The 22,128-nt window shown below is 42.3% G+C and overlaps 1 long non-coding RNA gene across 1 annotated transcript; it reads right to left on the minus strand.

Annotated features, from left to right (window-relative positions):
• Window positions 1-357: 357 nt before the first annotated feature.
• LOC118501729 lies at window positions 358-11,907 on the minus strand. The gene is made up of 5 exons (XR_004904381.1): window positions 11,855-11,907; window positions 6,980-7,126; window positions 5,911-6,044; window positions 5,715-5,800; window positions 358-1,078 (listed from the first exon to the last, which is right to left on the minus strand). It is a non-coding gene; the product is annotated as an uncharacterized LOC118501729 (long non-coding RNA).
• Between the last annotated feature and the right edge of the window lie 10,221 nt (window positions 11,908-22,128).

Raw genomic sequence — 22,128 nt, forward strand, 5'->3', positions numbered from 1 at the left:
CTCATTTTTGGATTCTTTTCTCTTTTTGCTGTTCTGATTGGGTATTTCCTGTTTTCTTATCTGCCAGATTGTTGACTTGGTCCTCTGCTTCATCTGCTCTGCTGTTGACTCCCTGTGATATATTCTTCATTTCAGTTACATATTCTTCACTTTTGACTGGTTCTTTAAAAGGCTTTTTTAAATTGTTGTTTCTTCTAATATGTTCTCTAAGTAGTATGCTTTCTTTACCCTTTATAATTATGCATCTAGGTGTACAGTTCAAGAATTTTTAAAATTTGGTTAAAAGACCCCATAAAATGCACCCTTTCAAGCATTTTTAAATGTGCAGTTTGGTGGTGTGAACTGTATTTACATCATTGTGCAACAGATCTCTAGAACTTTTTTATTTTGCAAAACAAAACTGTACACCCCTTGAACCACTCTCCATTTCTCCCCTGCCCCACTGTTCCTGGAAACCACAACTCTACTTTCTGTTTCTTTCTCTCTTTCTAAAAATACCTTTGTCATTGTAAGCCACTGATGTGGTTTTAGTTGTTTGTGACTGCAGCATAACCCAGCTTGCATGAACTCGCTAATACAGGCCTTGACTTAGCTTTTTGTGGGGGTAAGCCAAGAGGTTGTCTATAAACATGTTCAAAAAATGAACCAAATTGTGATCCATGTCATATGGGAAAAATCTCAAGAAGGTATATGTTGTTGTAATTTAATAGAAACAAGCTTAATCAGTTTTGTCAACCAATTATTCTGTATCCTGTCTGGAGAGAGATTCTATGACCTAAAGGGCTTAATTAACCATGATAGCCTAAAACAAGGCAGTCACAGAGGCAAGACCAGCATTGTGCCTTCAAACCCTATCTCAGTCAAACTGACCTGAGCATTAGGGTTTCCATGTCCATGTCATTCCTGTAGTGAGTAAGAATACAATATGTCAGCCTGCCTCAGCTAGGAAGTGCTTTAACGTGCTTTCCTGGTGTGATTCTATGCTCACTCGACAAATATCTTGCCTATAGGGACAGAATATAATGACATTTCACCTAGAGGATCCAGGATTTTTTCCCAAAATGTTTTTTAAAAGCACCTGAGTAAAGAAAACAAAACACAGTAAGTGCTATAACATTCGTTTTCCTGACTAGAACATTAGATCCCAAAAGCCTTACATAGAAAAATAATTCTTTGGTTCAATGCAATTCCAATCAAAATACCAATGGCATTTTTCACAGAACTAGAATAAATAACCCTAAAATTTATATAGAACTGCCAAAGTTAGAAGTATCACTCTACCTGATATCAAACTATACAAGGCTATAGTAATCAAAACAGCATGGCACTGGCATAAAAACAGACACATAGATCAATAGAGCAGAATAGAGAATACAGAAATAAATATAGTCGATTAATATATGACAAAGGAAGCAAGAACATACGAAGGGGTAATGACAGCCTATTCAATAAATGGTGTTAGGATAATTGGACAGATACATGCAAAAAAATGAAGCTAGCCTATCATATATAAGAATAAAATCCAAATAGATTAAAGACTTAAATGTAGAACTTGAAACCATAAAACTCAAATAGGAAACATAGGTGGAAAATCTCTGACATTTCTATTAGCAATATTTTTCTCTGATATATGTCCTCTGGCATGGGAAGCAACAACAACAACCACAAACAAATGGGACTACATTAAACTACAAAGTTTTTGCTCAGGAAAGGAAACCATCAACACAATGAAAAGAAAACCTACTGAATGGGAGAAGATATTCATAGGGTTTGCATTTGAATTTACTTCCTTTTCACAATGCTTCTCAGGTCTTAGACTGAAACATTTCCGTTACTGCATTTTTCAGCTCCACCTGGTTCTTTAGTATACTTCCTTTTTTTGAAGTTCTCCATCAAGTACCTCTATTTCACTCTCACGTTTGGTGAGCATCCTTATGACCATTTCTTTGCATTCTTTATCAGGAAAATTACTTATTTCCATTTCATTAGCTTTTTTTATCCTCTGGGGATTTTTATTGTTCCTTCATTTGAGAGATATTCTTCTCTTTTCATTTTGTTTGAATTTCTATATTTGTTTACCTGCAAAATAGCCATCTTGCTCTGACTGGTGTGGCTCAGTAGGTTGGGCATTGTACTGCAAAACAAAAGGTAGCCAGTTCGATTCCCTGTCAGGGCACATGCCTGGGTTGCAGTTTTGGTCCCCAATTGGGGCATTTGTGGGAGGCAACCAAGAGATGTTTCTCTCTCTCTCTTTCCCCTTCCCTTTCTCTCTCTTTAAATATAAATAAACATAATCCTTAAAAAAATAGCCATCTCTCCCAGTCTTGAAAAACTGGCCTTGTACAGAAGCACTCTCTGTGTAGGCCATGTGTGCCGGGCAGTTTGGCAAGCTAGTTGGAACTGAGCAGGTGCTTACAGTGTCCAGGGTAACAGCCTATCGAGCTGTAGAGACTCCAGGTTGGGAGGCCAGATGAACATAACAATGCCCTGTTGATCCTCCTTGCTCCCTTTGTCCAAATGGGCCCTGCGCTTTCAGGAACATGCGGAGGTGACCTTGCAGGCCGGCTGAAAGCACCTAGATAAAGCTCCCTCCCATCCTATCAAAGTGGAGGGGGACATATACAATGGTGTTCACTGGCACCTCTGTCCCCAGAAAATTTTCACAGTTCTGGGAGAGCTCTAGCCGCCGCCTTCTTCTCCTCCTCCTTCTCCTCCTCCTCCTTCCCTCCCGCCTCCTCCTCCTCCTCCTTCTTCTTATCCCCACCTGAAGACATTTTTTTCATTGCTTTTAGAGAGAGAGAGAAAGAGAGAAAGGAAGGGAGAGAGAGAAACATTGATATGAAAGAGAAGCATTGATTGGTTTTCTTCCTGTATGTGCCTGGACCAGGGATTGAACCCACAGCCTAGGCATATGTCCTGACTGGGAATCAAATCCATGACATTTCAGTTATAGAATTATGCTCCCAGCAACCAAGCCACACCTGGCTCCCCAGCCTTCTTTTATGTGGTCTTTCTCTCATTTGTTGCACAGAAAGTGGTCTTGTGTAGAGGCAACCTGTGTGTGAGCTCTGTGTGCTAGGTAGTTTTGGAGGCTGGTTGGAGCCTGGCGGTGCTTACAGCACCTGGGGCACTGGCTCACCAGGCTGGAGCAACCCTGGGCAGGGAGACCAAGTGCCTGTGGTAACACCTTCTTGATCTGCTTGTTCTCTTTGTTCAAAGCCAAAATGGGCTCCAGGCCATGTTGCTGGGATTGTGCTGTGTCAATCTTACAGGTAGGCCAGAAAATCTGAATAGAGCTCCTGCAAACCCAGCTGAGGTGGAGGAGAACATAAACAATGGCATGCACTGGCACCTACAACCCCGAGTAGTTCCCACAGATCCGGAGAACTTCTGCCGTTTCCCAGCCATCTCTCTTCAGTCTTTATTGTTTGTTGTTCAGAAGTAGTGCAGCCCTCAGTTGTCTCTCAGGAGTAATTGCTTTGTATACAGGTGTCTATTGCACTGTGTTTGTGGGAGAGGCAAGTTCAGTGTCCTTTTACACCATCATAATCTTGGACGCAGCCCTACTTTCTGTTTCTATGAGTTTGACTAGATATTTCATATACACGGAATCATATGGTACTTGTCCATTTACGTTGATGCAAATGGCAGAATTTCCTTTTTAAAGGCTACGTAATATTCCAGTGTGTGTGTGTGTGTGTGTGTGTGTGTGACATTTTCTTTATCCATTCATTTGTTGATGAACATGTGGATTGCTTCCACCTCTTGGCTATTGTGAATCATGTTGCAATAAACTTGGGTATGCAAATATCTCTTAGAGATCTTGCCTGCAATTCTTTGCATTTGAACCCAGAAGTAGGTTCCTGGGTCATATGGTAATTTTATTTTTAATTTTTTCCTTACTGTCTAAGTAATATGCTTTTACAGATCCTTGTGTTTTTTCTTTCAGTTTTATAGACATTATTTATTGGTTTTATGCTCTGGAAGATAAACTTTATTATGCTTCCCTCCCATCTTAATTTTTCCTTAGTACAAATATATTTATTTCCCAAGTTTTGCTTAAATTACTATTGTTATTTATATTTTATGACTATGCAGGCATTGTTTGTTTAATTTGCTTTCTGGTAGAACTTCTTGTTTTTCCTGGATTTAAGGATTGTGCTTTTTTTATTCCTTTATTTTTTATGTACTTATCACTAATTTATATCCAGATTCACATACAATGCTGTAAAGTTCCCTCCACATGGTCAAATGCATCAGGAGGCCTATGGACTACACTTGTTTCTTGGAGACAACCTTTATTCTTTTGCTCCATCTCCTCTGGTTCCTTTCCATGCCTGTGGGAAAGTCTTGGAACTTACTTCCCACCATCATCCTGGTTATTCTCTTTGTGTTTTGGGGTTCCCTATTTCTTGGAATCTATGACAGCTTTTTGCAAGTCTGGTGAGTCTTGGCTGCCTGTTTATATTTAAGTGTGGAAGCTATGTGTCTTTAAAAAACATTGACAATAAAGAGACTGATCGCGTATTCTATTCCAGGCACAACTGAATCCTCGGGGCCTGAAAGAGAACACTCAGGAGGAAATACATATAAACACACATGACTACTATTCATGTAGTCCCATGAATATGGAACTACAAATGTGGCGGCTGCAGATACACCGGGGCTGGTAACGGCACAGAGGAGTAATCAGCTCCCCTAGGCAGACTTCCCTTCTGTGCTAGTAGTGACAACGGTGTCAACGATAATATCTAACATTTGGTAAATGCCTCTTCTGCACGAGAACTATTAAATATGTATTTAAGACCAAAGTTTTCCTTTGATTTTAAAATGGTGAACTCTCTGAATTTTCTGAGCAGAATTTTATTACCCTGGGAGGAATGAGTCACACATCAGGAATGTTTGAAGAATCAGCACAGGTTGGCAAGTGGTACGTTGAATGTCCTTGTTTATCCTTCAGTTACTGTTCATCTTAAAAAAATAAAGTCACAACTTCATTAAAAGAAGTGCCTTTATGAGAACAATATGTGTAACACATCATTTGTGTAGAGAGGAATGTATGATACATATTTTTATACACATTTCACATCTGACACTTTTTTTTGAAGGACACGCAATAGTGTGGGCGCCCTCCAGAAGGGGCTGGGATATGCTGGTACATGTAAGAGGAGAGCTTTGTAACAACTTTTCTATGCTTCTGATCAGCTTGAACTTTTAAACCATGTATTTGTATTGCTTTTATAATTGAAAACTAATTTAAAATAAAGTTAAAATCAAATCACGTAAAGATGTAATCATGATGTGATATGAGAAGAATGATTAGAATGGCAAACGCTCCACCGCCGCAGTTCTCCTCAGTGCTGTCTCAGCGGAGCAGCAACGCTGCTCCGCTGCCCCGCTGCTCGCTGCTCGGGGCAGGGAGTGTGTGGGAGAGCAGGATGAAAGGCCCCAGGGCAGACTTCTGAAGTCTCAGTGTTGATCTGCCTGTCAGCTCCCTGCCCCTCACTGACTTCCAGCCTGTAGGTGGTGCTGTCTTCAGATCGGAGCTGGGCCTGTCCGATTCCCAACCGCCCCGGGCCCCACCCACCACGCTCGCTGTCCCCTATCCCTCCTTTTCCTCTGGAGCAGTGGGCACAATCGGGACTAGAGTGCAGGCTAGTGAAGTTCACATCGGTTTTAAGGTCAGGGAACAAAGAGAAAAATTGTAAACATACCAGGTAAAAATCAAACAGCCTGACAGCAAAGCCAGTTGGTCAAAACAAGAAGGCATCAGTAGTTAGAGCTGAGGTCCTGGCTACACCTGTGAAAGCAGAAATCCAAACAAGCATCAGCTCCATAGGGAAGCAGCAGCATGAGCCCCCCAGAGAGGATTCACTCACTGAATTGTCCCACCAACCCTGTGATACTGACGCCATTGGAAGCCTCACGTTATAGATGCAGAAAATGAGACTTAGAGAGATGTAGTATTGTCTGTGTCACACAGCTGGTGTGGTTGGAGATGGGATTTGTATTCTAGAAGTTCAGCTTCAGAGCCAGGAACTGTGCTAATGATAAAGATAAAATAGTACATTGAGTTAACTGCTAATAAGCAGGTGATTACAAACTGAGGTAAGAGGTTTGGAGAGAAGAAATCCAACTTGTAACTCAGACACTGGACATACATGGCAAGGTTAGGTAAGGCTTTGCTGATGAGGGGAAACGAGCTGACACCAAAATACTGAGTTAACTAGATGGAAGGCTAGAAGGAGGGGAGTCAGAAGAAGAGAGTTCCAATAAACAGAACAGCATGTGCAAAGGTACTGTGGGGGAAAAACGGAGAGAATGCCAAGTTTGAGAAAAGTCAACAGCAAATGCTGCCTGGTCTTGGGGACAGCATAAGGCAGTGTCAGAACCTCTGGGAGGTTTCTGGAGGCTGATTCAAAGATTTGGGGCCTGACTGGTTGGGCATTGTTTTGCAAAGCGAAAGGCTGCCGGTTCAATTCCCTGTCAGGGCATGTGCCTGGGTTGCACTTTCAGTCTCTGGTTGGGGCATGTGTAAGGGGCAATTGATCGATGTTTCTCTCTCACACTGATGTTTCTCTCCCTCTCTTTCTCCCTCCCTTCCCCTCTCACTAAAAATAAATAAATAAAATCTTTAAAAAAAAAGATTTGGTAATTGCCTTCACACTTAGGTTTCCAGAAGGAGTGCTCTGGAATGAAGGCCTCTCGGGCTTTTCATGGGAATTTAACGTGACCATGTGCATCAGCATCTCGTACCATGCTTGCCCACCCACTGATATCTGTTAGTTTTGTTCTTCATCTCCCAGCCCCCATTCTTTCCTTCTGCTACATTCCTGCTTCTGTGGCTCAGACAGGAGTGAGCAACAATGCCCAGTTTGCACAAGGAACCAGGATGGGGCACGTGGTGCTGGTTTCTCGGCACTCTCTGTAAAGAGGCCTCCTTGCCTCATGCCCTCCTCCCCCACGTAGAATGACTCACCACCATGGAGAGGCGCGCAGCTGAAGCACATTTGGGCAAGGCCAATAGCACATTGTGTTGCAGAGTCTGTTGGCTTTCCCCACCCTGGGCTTTCAAAAGCAATTCCAATAAGAGATGGACCAGATGCCAGGGCCCATTGATCTGCATCTGTTAGAATTGAGGTGGACGTCAGCCATGTCCCCATTTGGCACTTCCCTTCCTGACTGTGCCAGGAAGGCACTAGAGAAAGCCTGCTGACGGCCGGATGGAAACCGGCCGCCAGCCTGCACTCGCTTTGTTTATCTGGGTCTCTGCACGGTGGCACGGCCTCCGTCCACCCTGGAATTGCCGTGCTCAGATTGTCCTACTTCGACATTTTAACTTGTTTTTATACTGTTATATAAGTAAGATTATTCACTTAACAGCCAAGGGGCTATTGGTCATTTAAGAACAACCTGTAATTCTTACACTTCAGTCCTTGACCCTCGGACAGAGAGGACACACACGTTCAGAGAGCGGTGAAGATCCAGCTTAGGAACCACAGTGAAAGGAGGCAAACGTTAGCGCATTTTTAGAGGGTTCTTCCAAAACGTCCTCAGAACTGGTCTGGCTTTGTAGAGCTCAGGGCTCTTCCAGAAGAGCTATTTCTTTACCTTTATAGAATTCTAAACACTGAACAACATATAAAACAACACTTACTAATCACCTAACACGAGCCTAGCTGGTTTGGGGCCTTGGGATCCCAGAAGGAGGGCCTCCCAGTGGAAGGAGGACAAACACTGATCATCAGTTCCTCAGGGGGACCCCCAAATGCCCTAACAGAGGTTTAAACAAGACATGCGATCAGAGCAAAGGCCAGCCACGTTTGCATGAGGAGGTCAGAGAAAACCTCAGGAGGCTCTCTGATCCTTACTCCCTTTCCCAAGAGGGCCTTGTATAAGTCCCTTGCTTCAAAAAGAATTTGTTTAAAATACATTATGGTTTAGGGTCCCCCTTCTCTACTTCTATAGCTGTCATCACTGCTATGTGTCCTCACCAGAGAAAGGCTTCTGATTGAGCTCCTGGCCTAATGGTAATAATGCACATTTATTGAGTTCTTACCAGGAGCCAGCTACTGCCCTAAAACCTCTCTCATTCAATCTTAGAACCATCCCATGAGGCAGCTTTTATCCCCAGCCTGACACATAGATAAGAAATCTCAGCATTGGAGGGGTTCAGCTAATTGGCCCAAGTCCCACAGTTCAAGGCTATAAAATGGACAGTCTGATGGCAGGGACTTTGCTCTAAACCAGGAGTTAGCCAGCTATGGCTAGTGGGCTGTGTCTGGCCCACTGCTTGGTTTTGTAAATAAAGTTTTATTGGAACATAGCCATGCCCATTTGTTTACTACTGTCTATGGCTGTCGTCAGGCTGCAAAGGCAAAGCTGAGTAGTTGTGACAGAGACTCTATGGCTCATGAAGCCTAAAATATCTGAATCTTTCCAGAAAAACTTTGCCAACCCCTGCTCTCAAGCACGACACTAAACAACCTCCCTTTCCAATTAAATCAAAGTCTCCCAGAGTGCAGGGACTGCCTCATTCATCCCTGCCAGTCCCTCGGCCTCCATCCTGGGAGATTGCATTATCGATCGTTACACTTCAGTTGACCTCAAAATGCTTGCTCAACTAAATAGATTTAATCTGTTTTTAAGCAATCCTAAACTTCCTTCTAAAACTGTAAAAAAATCTAGACAAAAATTCTCTTTGCTGCGACCTTCATTAGGTGAGACAAATCCCGGAGGTCAAGGCTAATGGCTCTAAGAGCAAACAAGGACCTTAAAAAGCAGGCTCCAGCTGTAGCAATTTCTTTTTAAAATACGTTATTCTGTGAGTAGCTCTGCAGTAAGCTGACCAGAAAAAAACAAGACGATATATCACTCAGCACTTTGGAAACTAGAACAGAGAAGCAAAACCTCAAGGAGACACGAAGAAATAAAAGCCTACACTAAGTCCCTGCCATCTTGCAGCAGCCGGGGAAGGAGAAGCAAAGAATGAGGGATGAAGTCGGGGCCCTTTGCCAGCAGTGGGGAGCGGATGTGGGCAGGGGGCCCTCAGTCAGGCCTGGAAAGGGTGGCCCGTTTTGGGGTGGTGCCTCTGAACCAGGTGAGAGCACACACCCCAACCCCAGTCAGTCTTTCCCACAGGGTTTGCCTAAGTTGGGGTGACCAGAGCTGCAGGGGTGTGGGAGGAAGAACATTGGATTGGTGTGGGACATCTGGGGTCACATCCCAGCTGTTTCACCCCCCCCCCCCCCCGTGAATTCCTCTCTGTGTCACCTGGTAAGGTGTGCTGGGCACAGTGAGATGAGATGAACACAAGTGCTGGAGCCAGAGAGTTCTGTATTTAAAGGCCAGCTCTGCCTGGACTTCCAATGTGTTATGCAAGTGGCTTATCTCTGAAGGCAGGGACTGCGTCTTATTCATCCTTGCATTCCCAGGACCCAGGAAACAATAGGAACTCCATGTTGCATGAATGAATCTCTGTAGACCTCAGAGTTGCTGTGAACATTAAGTGAGTAAATAAATGTCAAGCCTAAGCATTTAGAAAGTGCTCAGGAAGAATTACAAAGATGACAATGGGAATAATGACAATGATGTTAAATCAGCTTTTTTTAATGCCTCAATTTTCTTAACTATAAAATGTAGTAATAATAATAATGGCTTGACAGGATCATGTTTGTGAAAAATTAAGACAAGATGAATGAAACCATTTTTTCCTCCCATGGAAATTTTTACCTCTCTTTCTTACATTACATGACAATTACTTTCTCATCCAGCACAGTAGCTGAAAAATACTAGGTGCTTCATAAATGTATGCTAACTTAATAGCCTTTGTAATACATGAAAGTAGCATAATCATAGAAGATGACACTAGACAAATACAACTGTCAGTTTTGAAGGTACTAAGCATCCCAGCAATGCAATAAAGAATCTTTACAAACAGAAAGCAAGTGGTTTACAAATTAAACATTTTATGCCAATGCATAGGCTTATTAATAGTCTCCTGTAGTTGCCAATTTCTGGGGGTTTTCTCATCCACAGAGTCAGCATTTCAGATCAGTGTGCCTTCCAGATATTGGTCCATATCTTTTTCTGAAGTGGAAAATAATTTTTTATTTTTATACAGACTTCTTCCATCTTCAATATCATTTGGATCATTTTACCCATGTCACTTACACTTTTCAAATTTGGTTAATTTCATAAATTATGTCAGAAAACTGATATTCCAGGTCATAAGTAAAGGTGTTTCCCTCACAGAAGCCCACTAAGCACCTCAAGGCAGGTAAGCCATTGCTATCCATCACCATCACCTTCTCTCCTCGCCAGCTAGGCAAGTCCCAGGATGTATTTTTAGCTGAACCAATTTTTGAGCAAACACATCAAGACTCTACATAGAACTCAAGATACAATTAACTTACTTTACTGCATTTTATATTCTGCTAAAAAGCAACATAGTTAAAGTCTTCCACCTACAGTAGAAGTGGACATTTTGAAAAAATAAGACTGGCACCCAGCCTGGCAGAAAGTAACACACGTGCTCCCGAGCATCGAGGCAAAGCTCCTCTCCTCATTGTTGGCGGGCCAGTCAGTTGACTGGGAGATGGCAGTCAGACCCGACCAAAGTTCTTAACCTTTTTTTTCCACGTGACATGAAACAAACGGTTCCTGTGCAGCAGCATGCAATTTCTGTCGCATTCTCTGCAGCTCTTGACTTCTCACAAACTCCTGAAAGCGCTCCCAGATACAAGTGAGTTAGAATAGCCACTCTGTTGGGAGAACTGGAGACAGCTTTCATTTTTAAGGTAGTCTTTGGCAGTAAAAGCGTATCCTTAGTGATAAACTTATAGTAATCAATTACTATTTGTCCTGCACCTGATGGCAACACACCAAGGTATCCTGACTCTGTAAAGGTCTTCAAAACATGTTGAGATAATTGAATAGTCTAGCTAGGCACCTGGGATGCTCATCTTGCCACCAGTCCATTTCACCTAAAGGGCGGATATTTAGTTCCCCTAGAGAACTTGTTTTTCTCTTGTAACACAGAGCATAGTTTAAAGGAATGATTTCAAGAAACCATTCACCTTGTATTTTATTATGCAATCCAACCACACAAGTGGGTTTCGTCTGCACACTTTCAATTGGATGTGTAAACAGTAATATAAACGGAGTCCCTTTAAAATGGAGCTGGAGCTGTTCTGCCAGAGGAACTGCTTGCACATCTTATGTCTCAAACACTGAATGCTAAAACAGGGCGAGATGACCTAACACCATCGTGTCCCAAAGAACCGTTTGCCAGAATGACAAAAATCAGTTGTTATGACTACTGGACAGATGGCTACTAGACTGAAAATTTAAAACATTGTGTAGAACTAACATTACTATGTTATGTGCACCGATACAGATGCCTCCCTTCTGCTGATGTAACTGCTCCCCTTCCTTTTCTCACAACTACCCTTGTCTTTGTCTCCTCACTGGAGCACCATTTGGGGTTCTGCCTGAATCAGTGCATTCTGAAAAGTCATTCTTACTGATCTCAAACACTTGTTTGCCTCTCACTTTGAAAGATCTTTTTTATTTTAAGTTAACAGATTCTTAGGATCATCATACAGAATATTATAACCAGTGGAATGGAGCCATGAATTTAACTTGCTCTATAACTTGAGTTTGCACACATACAAAAACCCCATAATTTTAAAATAGTATTTATTAGCTCTTGTTATGTAACAGACCACCCCAAGATTTAGTGCATTTGTACAACAAATATTTGTTATTTCCCAAGTACTCATTACTGCTTGAGCAGCTCTTCTCGTCTGAGCTAGCTGCACTGCAGTTAGATGGTCTCAGTGGCTTTACTCACGGGTCTGGGATCTCAGCTGGGAAGGCCAGGATCACTGGGACAGCTTGGGGCCTGTCAAGAAGAACAAAGCCATACATTAGTTAAAAGCAGTAAAAACAGATTTTATTCAATAATTAGTACAGGAGAGGAAAGAGCTGAGCTTTCAAATGTGGTTTGCACAGAGGTTGCTGGCATTTTAAAGGCAGAAAGAGGGAGTCCGGACAGGGAGAAGGTGAACAGAGAGTCAGGGAAGTAAAAAATTACCAAAGTGGGTAAGAAGGTTGGTTCATGTAGATGCAGTGAGACCATCTATGTCTGCTTCCAGGCAGTTATCAAAGTTAGGATTCTACCTTCCTGAAGTCAAGGCAGAGGTCCTGTCCTTCCTGATATTTTTTAAAAGATTTTATTTATTTATTTTTAGAGGGAAGGGAAGGGAGGGAGAAAGAGAGGGAGAGAAACATCAATGTGTGGTTGCATCTTGTGTGCCCCCTACTGGGAACATGGCCTGTAACCCAGACATGTGCCCTGACTGGGAATTGAACCCACAATCCTTTGGTTTGCAGGTCAGCACTCAATCCATTGAGCCACACCAGCCAGGGCCTTTTTTTTTAAAGATTGTATTTATTTATTTCCTGATGATATTTTAAAGCAATGACTCCCAGGGCCTTGAGAAAGATCCTTCAAAATGGAGCGGGTGCTGTCATGCCAGAAGAACTGTCTTGCGTGTCTTATACCTTAACCTTTGAAATGTTAAAAACAAACCTTTGGACGGGACCTATGCAACCTGTGTCCCAAAGAACTGTTTCCAACGACCTTCCATGCAGATGAAATGGACAGAGGAAGGATTCACAATTGTCAGTTATTTAAAACAAATGCTCTGAGAAAGGAAGGTCAGAGACCTATCTTTGGATATTTACCGGAACAAGGAATATATATATATTTGGCAGCCTTTTGTTTTTCTAGACGGGGACTCAGCAGAGACCTGGGGGCTGCTAGAAGCTCTGCCAGAGCTTGGTCCAGAATCCTAGCACCAGGGTTTGGAAGGGGTGGGCCATGCCAAGAGTTTTTGCAGTTCTCAGGCCTCTCTGCACATAGTATCTCACCCTCCAACAGGCTCACCTGGGTTTGTTCTCATGGTTTCCAGATGAACAAAGAGGAAAGGCCCAGTATACAAGCACATTGTAAGCCACTACTTGCTGCGTGTTTGTTATTATCTTATTGGTCAAAGAAAGTCAGATGGCCAATCCCAGAGTCAGTGGGTGCAGAAACAGACTCCATCTTTGTCTGGGAGGAACAGCGAAATCACATTGCAGAGTAGCATGCATAAAGTGGTATGAGAAATCCTTGCAGCCATCTTTGCAAACAATCTACCAAAACTTAATTTATCATCAACTTGGTCTTTCTCCCAAGTCCTTATTCCTTAAACAGAATAAAAATTTTAATCATATGGCTATCTCAACTTAAACTTTAGTGCATTCTGGTCATTTAAATAGTTCATTTACATACACTGAGTCTCTCTGGAATCAAAATGATTGTAGTTAGCTTCTACTCGTACTAATACTAACAAGGTATCGGGGGAGGGACATGACAGAGAAAAGGCTGGGTCCAGCTGCTGCGGTTAGTCTGTCTGTGTCTTGAACAGGGCACCGTAGTGTGGTTGGAGCGTGGCTTTAATCCTAGCCCACGCCTTGCTTGCCAAACTCCAACTTGGCTGGAACTGCATTAGCCTGGGAAGTGGCACCTCTTTTCAACTGATTGCCCTAGAGGGCTGCTTTTTGCCTTCCATCTGCCCATAAATGCACCTTGTCCTCACATTCATGAAGGCACCACATATGCTAACAGAGGCCCAGGGCTAACTTTCTCTACTTCCTCTGGTCCCCTGATTGGTGTTCCTTAACTCGTTAGTTACAACCAGCCCTTCTGGCCCCTGAGGTGGAAACCTGTGGCAGAAGAACTCACCTGGTCATTCCTGGCTTCTCACAACTTGCCAAGATCCAGTAGCACGTGCTGGCAAGGTTGGTCCCCCATCACATCTTGTAGCAATTAAAGACCTCTCCAAAGCCTGGCTATGATCCCCAATTAGAACTTCCGTGGACATTTGCTCAAGGGAGTAATCCTGAGCATTCTTGACCCTGCTATGGTACCAGTTTCTCAGATTCTCCTGGGTCCTGGCTATGCCATGGCAGAACTACAAAATAGTTGACGTGGCTGCTCCCCAAACTATTCTGTGCTCACCCCTGCAGGTAGGCTCGTCCTAGAGTCCCATAAAAGCAAGTATTCCCTGCCTTGAGCACTCTCCTCGCTTTATTCTACACTCCTGGCTAGAGCTCAGAGACGGGAAATGGGGGCATGCATTTCTCTAAATATAAATTGTGAGCTGCATTTTAAAGGAAAGGTGAAAATGGTAGTCAAAGAGAAAGCAAGGACAGACAGGGAAAGTAGTAAAGCAAAAGCAATGAGAGCAGAGAAAAGGGTGAAGGAATCTAGTGTGGGTGAAGAAGAGGACTCTCATCAGGGAGTTATTATGTGATGCTGTTTTCCTTTACCCCCAACTGGGAAAATGAGGAATGTGTCTCCTTAAGAGCAGACATTTGAGCCAGATGGCCTTGTAAAAAAATAACCCAATCTATGCTTTGGAATGTTCTAATGTGGAAACCCACATCCAAGCATGGGCTATGAAAAATGATATCATCGCTATTTTTAGAAGCAACCACCCTGTTTCTCTGAGTAACAAGCCTAATTTTCAGACTTATGACTCAACCACTATAAGCGAATGAAAACTGTATCAGATTAATATTTTCAAAATATTATCCCTATTGTACTTGCAGTCTTGCTCAGGATAACTCTGCCAAAAGGGATTTATTTGCTGGAGAAAGTTACAAATAAAGAGAAGAGAGGGCCTTGGGGGCAGAGATGAAGGCAGAGAGCGCACAGGTTGCTGGGCGGAGCCACTACAGCGATAGAACAGGCCTGGCGGACCTGTGCCAGGCTCTCTGCGCCCCGAACACAGCAGCCACAGCAAGAGGCCCACAGGGCTGTTTCAAGAACACCTGCGGCCAATGTTGTTCCTAAGAAGTATTCTGTTGTGATTTAAAGGATATTTTTTTGTCCCCTGTGCTGAAAAGTCTTATCCTGGTTCTGTTTGATACAAGAAACTAACACCTTCTGGAATGTCTCTATGATCACGCATCTGGGTCTTGAGGCAGCTAGATCCGGGATAAAGAGTTTGATGTGAGCAGGAAAAGAGAGAACAGTAATGCTAATGGACATCATTTACCATGTACTCACTACCTGTGGTACTGTGACATATATAATAGGAAATACATATTTAGACTTTGTCCCATTCTTGGCATATACAGTAGTCCCTCCTTGTCCATAGAAAATATGTTCCAAGGCCCCATCGGATGCCTGAAATCATGGGTAGTACCAAACCCTAAACATACTACACGTACGTACATACCTTTCCACCTCAGGGAAGCTCTTTAGGGCTTCTCTTTGGTGCATCCAAATTGCCAGCATCACAACTTGTGTACTTTGGGGCCATTGTTAAGTACAATAAGGGTCACTGGAACACAACTGGTACCAGTCCAAAGTGTGTGTGCCTAATGCTCTGAAAGACCAAAACTCAAAATGCCAGAGTCTGGAGTAAGGGAATATTTACTGATTGAGACGGTGACAGCTGAAGCCCTAGTGGTGCCTCACACCTGTCTTAGGAAAGTACAGAGTTCAGGCTTCTTTCCCGTCAAGGGAATGGGAAGTGGGAGGAGCAAGAGGTGATTGACGTTGCAGACGTCTGGGAGCCAGCAGGGGTCTAAAGAAGATCACACACACACTAGCTGCTGTGAGTCCAGTCATGGGGTTCCTGCAAATCTTTGATAAACAATGTGTCATATTTCCCTTATCTCTTCAAGCCACAAGCAAAAATTTCTCTAATGATTAGCATGTCTCTATGCAAGACTATGCGAAAGCTGTTAGCCTGAAGGCCGTGGGAACAAAGCGGGCTGGAACGAGATGGAGTCAGAGAGGTAGAGCATTTCACTCTGTTAGACAAGCTCTGTGATGCCACAGAAATCAGTCTGATAATGGAGACAGCTACTAAGTGAGTAACGGGCAGAAGCGTCTGTAGCACGGACACGCTGGACAAAAGGATGATTCAAGTCCCAGGCGGGACAGAGCTGGTTAGCCTGGCATTTCATCACGCTACTCAGAATGGCACACAATTTAAAACTTGTGAATTGTTTATTTCTGGAAATTCCCATTTAATGGTTTTGGAATGAAGTTGACCATGGTTAACTGAAACTGTGGAAAGTGAAAGTGCAGATGTGGGTGAAGAGTGCGACTATTGTAGCTCCCCAACCCTGGTAATTTCCTGAGTAATAAGAATAAAAGCTAAAGGGGCATCTTTTGTTATTCATAGCAAGCTTCTTTCAACTATACCTGAGCTTACTACTGTGAGGTAACTTCTGGAAAGCCCTTAAGAATGGGAGATTGGTTGGTACGCCAATAAACCAGGTGATTGGAGGATGGAAATTTCAGCCCCACCCCCTACTTTCTGATAGGGGAGGGGGCTGGGGATTGAGTGTAATCACTACTGGCCAATGAATTCATCAACCAAGCCTATGCAAATGACCTGCATAAAAATCCCTAAAGTACAAGGTTGCAAGAGTTTCCAGGTTACCTAACACATGGAGGTGCTGGGAGGGTGGTGAGTCCTTAAAGGAAACTGAGGCTCCATGCTCCTTCCCCCATATCTTATCCTTTGCATTTCTTCCACCAGGCTGTTCCTGAGTGGTATCCTTTTACAATAAGCCAGTAATCTAGTTAACCTTTTCTTCTAATTGAATCAGTTTTGTGCTTCCCCAATGCAACCCTAAGAAAACCAAGTGTGTTTCCACTCCAGGGATGGGTCTGGTTCATTGTGGGGTAGTTCCCATCTGTGTAGGATCCAAGCAAGGCGTTCCCCATTTACTCCTGTGAGCTCCCAGAAAGTGCCTCACAAGTGGCCTACAACCAGTTAATGTGCACACTTGCTCTGTCCCTCTTTCTGCTCCCTGTCATCTATCCATGCTGCCTTCAGTGCGGCCAGCCCATCATGAGAAGGCCACCACCCCAGCCAAGACCACGATTTTTCCCACATCCAAGCCCTTCAAGCTTCTGGGTAAAGACAGGTGCAGATGTTCTTCCACTGGTGTCAGCTTTGGGCTCTCCCTCTTCATCACAGGGCACACTCATGTCATAGGGCCAGACTTAGGGGAACAAATACCAAATCATCCTTTCCAACTTCCTCTTCCTCCCATTCTCCCTGTCCCTGCCAAGGCTTCCCTCCTCCACCACCTACCAACCAAAAGCTCACTGGCATATGAATGAAGGGGAATAGACCCTATGGTGCAATGAGTATGTATGTGGGGGAAAACATTGACAGTAGGCAGCCGAAGTTAAACCATGCATATGTACATAGCCAGAGTTGACTGGTGTGTGTGTGTGCATTGCGTTTGGGGTGCTGCGTTAGCAGAAGCACTCATAGAAGGCTTCATGGAGGAAACATCATCCCTAGGTCCAGGCCAGTTACAGGAAGTTCAGAGAGACATTTTCCATTCCCTTCAAGTTCTTAGCAGGTAGCCAGATTACAAAGCTTACAGGAATGCTGTTGGATAAACTGAAGAGTCCATTTTCCCTTAATCCAATTGTTTTGGTTCATTTATCAAGAGTTCACAAAACAAAGGTGCCTGGAGGGACCCCGAAGGAAATGTCAGTGAGTGAAGTGGAAAACTAGGACACGTGTCCTACTCAAGGGGACAGTGGATGTTTTGATTCTGCTGTTGCCATGCAAGAATAGGGACCTAGATTAGATTTGTCAAAGAAAATGATCAACACATCTGAATTTTTTATGTGAAATATCCCACTTTTTAAATGCTGGTTTTTAACTCAAATCTTTTTAAATCACTAAATAGGCCAAATGTAATTCATTTTTTGGCCACACTCAGCCTGCATCCTGACATTTTGAGACCGTGTTTCTATCTGTACTAAAGTGTTTGCAAATACCTGCTCTGAGAAAAGCACTATATTAGCTCCAGGTTGTATATGTGTGAGGAGAGTTATAAAAATAATGTCATTGCCATCAAGGAATTTAAAATCTATGAGGACAGATATAACAAAGGCACATGCCATTGAAAAGAAGAGGGAGTCATATCTTATTTGGGGAAATCAGAGATAGCTGCCTAGAGGAAGCCCCTCTTTCAAGAATTGGAACAAGAATTTCAGGAAGAATGAAGTGGGTCAGCAGCACCATATGCTACCCAGAGATTAAGGAGGACAAAACTGGGGAAAGGTTATTGACTTTGACAACTCAGAGGTCATAGGTGGCCAAGATAAGGGATTTTTAGAGGGTAATAGGACCAAGACAGTGGCAAAGCTGACACTACCAGAGATACCACTTGCTGGAAATAATTGAGCACTGCAGGAAGGATATAGGAAGACAGCCAAAGGTATTAGCAAGAAGAAGAGAGACAGGAAGTCAGTGAGGTTGTGGGAAAGGGGACACAGGAAAGGGAGAGATGGATGATGATGGAAAAAGAGAGGAAGAGCAGACTCAGGGAAAGTAAGGAGAGGATGGAGCCGTGGGTGTGGGTAGGGGGTTAGGTCGGTCAGAGGAGGAAAGCCTCTGTGAAAGGAAGGAATCATTTCTCTGAGGACCTCACAGACCACAAGGCAGTTCCCAAAGGTCCCACTTCTTAAAAACATCAGAGCAGAAAGCCGTGCTGGAGAGTTGCAAAAAGGAAAGAAAAAAAATTGCTTCCATGAGATTTCAGTTAAAGAATAAATCTTTTTGATTTCAAGTAACATATTTGAGGAAATAGAAACCCGGTGAAAAGTTTTAAATATGGTTGGAGGCAATACACGTAAAGATGAATAAAATTCATCTTGGCGAAAGATGAAGTCAGAAGTGGGATTAGCATTAAGTATAACTTGGGGAATGTAAAAAATGTTCTAAGAGTTCATATTAATAGAGTGGGGTTATCTACAGGGCAAAAAGATAGCCAATGACTCTTTGGTTATGCAAGGGAAAAACAGAAGTATTGGACCACTGTAGATTATTTTTAAAAGGAGTGGGAAAGTTCCTATTGCAGGATTCCCCCTTTACATTTTCTTGTAACTTCAAATGCTGTTGTGAGAATTCAGCATTTGTTCCTCTCCTGAGCTTGAGATTAGTTCCCCATTAACACAACCTATGTACCTGGCTGGTGCTGGCTGCCTCTCCTCAATGGCTTCCTCTGGACAACACCTGTAACTGTCTTACTCTTGTAAGTTGCTATCCCAGTAATTTGGTTTTCAACAGAAGGATTTAATGCTCATATGTGTACTGCTTTCCCCACTGCTGATCTCAAATAGATTTCTACAGTAGTTTCTAAAGTGACATCATGGGCAGAAAGTGGAGTAGAAATAGCAAGTAGTATTTAGTATGGCACATACCTACTCTGTGCTAGGCAGGGTTTTACATACATGTATTGTCACATTTAATCTTTATGGTAACCCTCAATGTAATCTCTGATACCAACTGTGTAACCTCAGAAAAGGTTCTTAAACTTTACTCAATTTCTTCATCTTTTTCTTTATCTTAAAATGCAATCATTATTATAATAAAGTCTATGTCACAGAGTTGTGAAGATTGAATAACACATTTAATGTGCTTAAACCAGTGTTTTGTATTCAGTAAACTCTCAATAGTTTTTTTAATTATTATTATTATTATTATTATTATTATTATTAGGCTATTACTATCATTACTTTATAAATGAGGAAATTGAAGTATGGAGAGCTTGTGCAAGTTATTTTCCCAATCTCAACACAGTCGGCTGGTAAGTGGTGGAACTGAGTGATGTCAGAACCATCATTTTGTGCAAGAAAACCCAAAGCAAAACAAAACAAAAAACGAGTTAAAATAATGAGATAACAGAGCTCTAGGTTTGAAGAAAGAAAGGCACCACAGTCGTGGAGACTTCAACCGCACCGCCTTTCCTCTCCAGCTGGAAGTGGTGCGTGACTGTGTCTTGCTCCATTTGCTTACGAGCCTGGATGGCTTGCCTGGTTTTAGCTGGGAATTAGCTCTCTTGTGAAATTCTGTGAGCCCTCCACACAGTCCTGGGATTTGCAAAGTGAATCACAGAGCCAAAAATTCCTTCATGTGAAGTATTGTCACAGGCTTTGGTTGGAGAAACATTAAATGAGTCTAATTTACTTTCCCTGGTCCTCTTAGGAGTTCACCCCTCAGTGTATGTGACTATAAAATATTTCACGACTCTTCATATTGTCAATGGAAGAAACATTCAAATCTGTAGAGAATTTTTGTGAGTTTATTTGAGCCAAACTGACAATTGCCATGGAGTAAAATCTCACTGGATTGAGAAATACTCTGGAAAATGCCAATTTTGCACTTTGTTTTATACATTACAATGAAAAGAGAAGGTCTAAAGGGGTAACATGAAACCCATTGGTGGTAGATTAGGGAGGAAGGAGAAAGCAAAGGGTAGGGGTGAGGGTGGGGGGTAGGAGGAATCTCTGGGATTGGATAAAAAGTAAAATGATAGACACATACTTTTATGCATGTGTGTACAGGATAGTTAACAGTCAGCAATTAACATGATAATAATAACAATGAGGGGATTTGTGGTCTCTGTTCTGGAGTGATGACACTGTGCTTTTGTTATTGCAAAATGTTATCCTAGATGCAAAAGGACAACAGGTTTAGTTAAGGTGAAGATTGACCTTTGTTAGGGAAAAATGCTGTCTTATGACATGACTACCTGAATGGACAACTTTTAGTTTAAAAGTTTTAATTTCAGATCAGCCTGTGTGGTTGCTTTAGGCCTCTGAGTTTGTAAGGCCGCCATGCTGGCCTCCCCTGCCCTTGTCAGGTTAATATGCGGCTTCTTTTCTTCAGCAATATTCATGCTAACCTGATGCTTGATAAAGTTTTATTATGTCACATGCAGAATCATAGCCTAGATTTAACCATCCTGATGTGTAAAAATGCCTGTATTGGAATATTGTCTTCTTTTCAGGAGCCAAAAGGGATTCTGAATTTTATTAGTTCTCTCTCAGTACTATTTTCACTAGATAGATACTGCTGTTAGTGTTATTAACTATTGATGTCAAACAGGTTCATTGGTGCTAAGAAATGGTTCTAAGGTTTTATAGACAGTCGAGGGAAGAGCTGAATCGATGCCTCCCCTTTTGCCTTAGTTGCTTCCTTGGTTATGGGGGTATATAAAGGTGTTTTAGTCTTCTGTTAAGATTATATTTGGTGGCAAGTAAATAAAAACTCAATTTTAAGTGTGTAAATAATTAGGGATGTTTTCACATAACAACAAGAAAGACAGAAGGAGGCCATCACTGCTGTTATTGATTCAATAGCTCAATGATGTTAGAACTGCTCTCCCTGAAATTTTCTTATTTGCAAGATGGCTGTCCTTTTATTAAGGTGCCCCTCACCTCCTATTGCCTTAGAAGACATCTGTTTATAACATTTGTCAGAATGGTGACACACAGACAGACCTACCTGCAAGGAAGGCTTAGAAAATAAGCAAGAAAGAAGATGGTTGGAAATGGATGTTGGGTAAGCCAACCCACAGTGACTTTACATTTGAATCTTGAAGAATATGTTTATGAAACTCCTAAACAATTGACTCAATTTGTTTAGTCAAGTCAATAAAAAAACTGTTTGGAAATTTGTTTGGTGATATAGCCATCAACTGTAATTATATATTTTATTGTCCAATAGGTTGTTTGGCTTTATTTGGACAGTCTAATCCTGCTCATATCTTTTCTGATTTTGATCCACTGATATATTTAGACAAAATCTGGTCCAAATCAATAATTTCCAACAGCATTCAATGGATCAGTACTAGGTTGACTTGGTATGAATCACTTATTTATTCCCAAGTCAGTTTTGATAGTTTGAGTATTTTAAATGTATTAACCCCCCTAATTGTCATAACCACTTAAAGATTAAACTCCTCTGAATCAATGTTTTATTCACATTCTTGGCTGTGAGGGCAGGCACACTGGAGATTTCTTTCGACTCCACCTTCCTGGGATCACATCTGAGTGACCTGCAAGAGCAGGTGGGATAGGAACTGACCATTCACTTTATTGTTTTTCATTTTGCTTTTGGAACATATGATGTAGTTTAAAAAGATGGTACTGCCTGTCCTAAATCTGCACATCTGCAAGTAATTTCAGTGGAGTAATTTAATGATTGGAACATTTCAGAGCTTTTTCCAGGGCGTCAAAACTCT

Source organism: Phyllostomus discolor, chromosome 7, assembly GCF_004126475.2.
Source record: "Phyllostomus discolor isolate MPI-MPIP mPhyDis1 chromosome 7, mPhyDis1.pri.v3, whole genome shotgun sequence".
Taxonomy (NCBI): Eukaryota; Metazoa; Chordata; class Mammalia; order Chiroptera; family Phyllostomidae; genus Phyllostomus; species Phyllostomus discolor.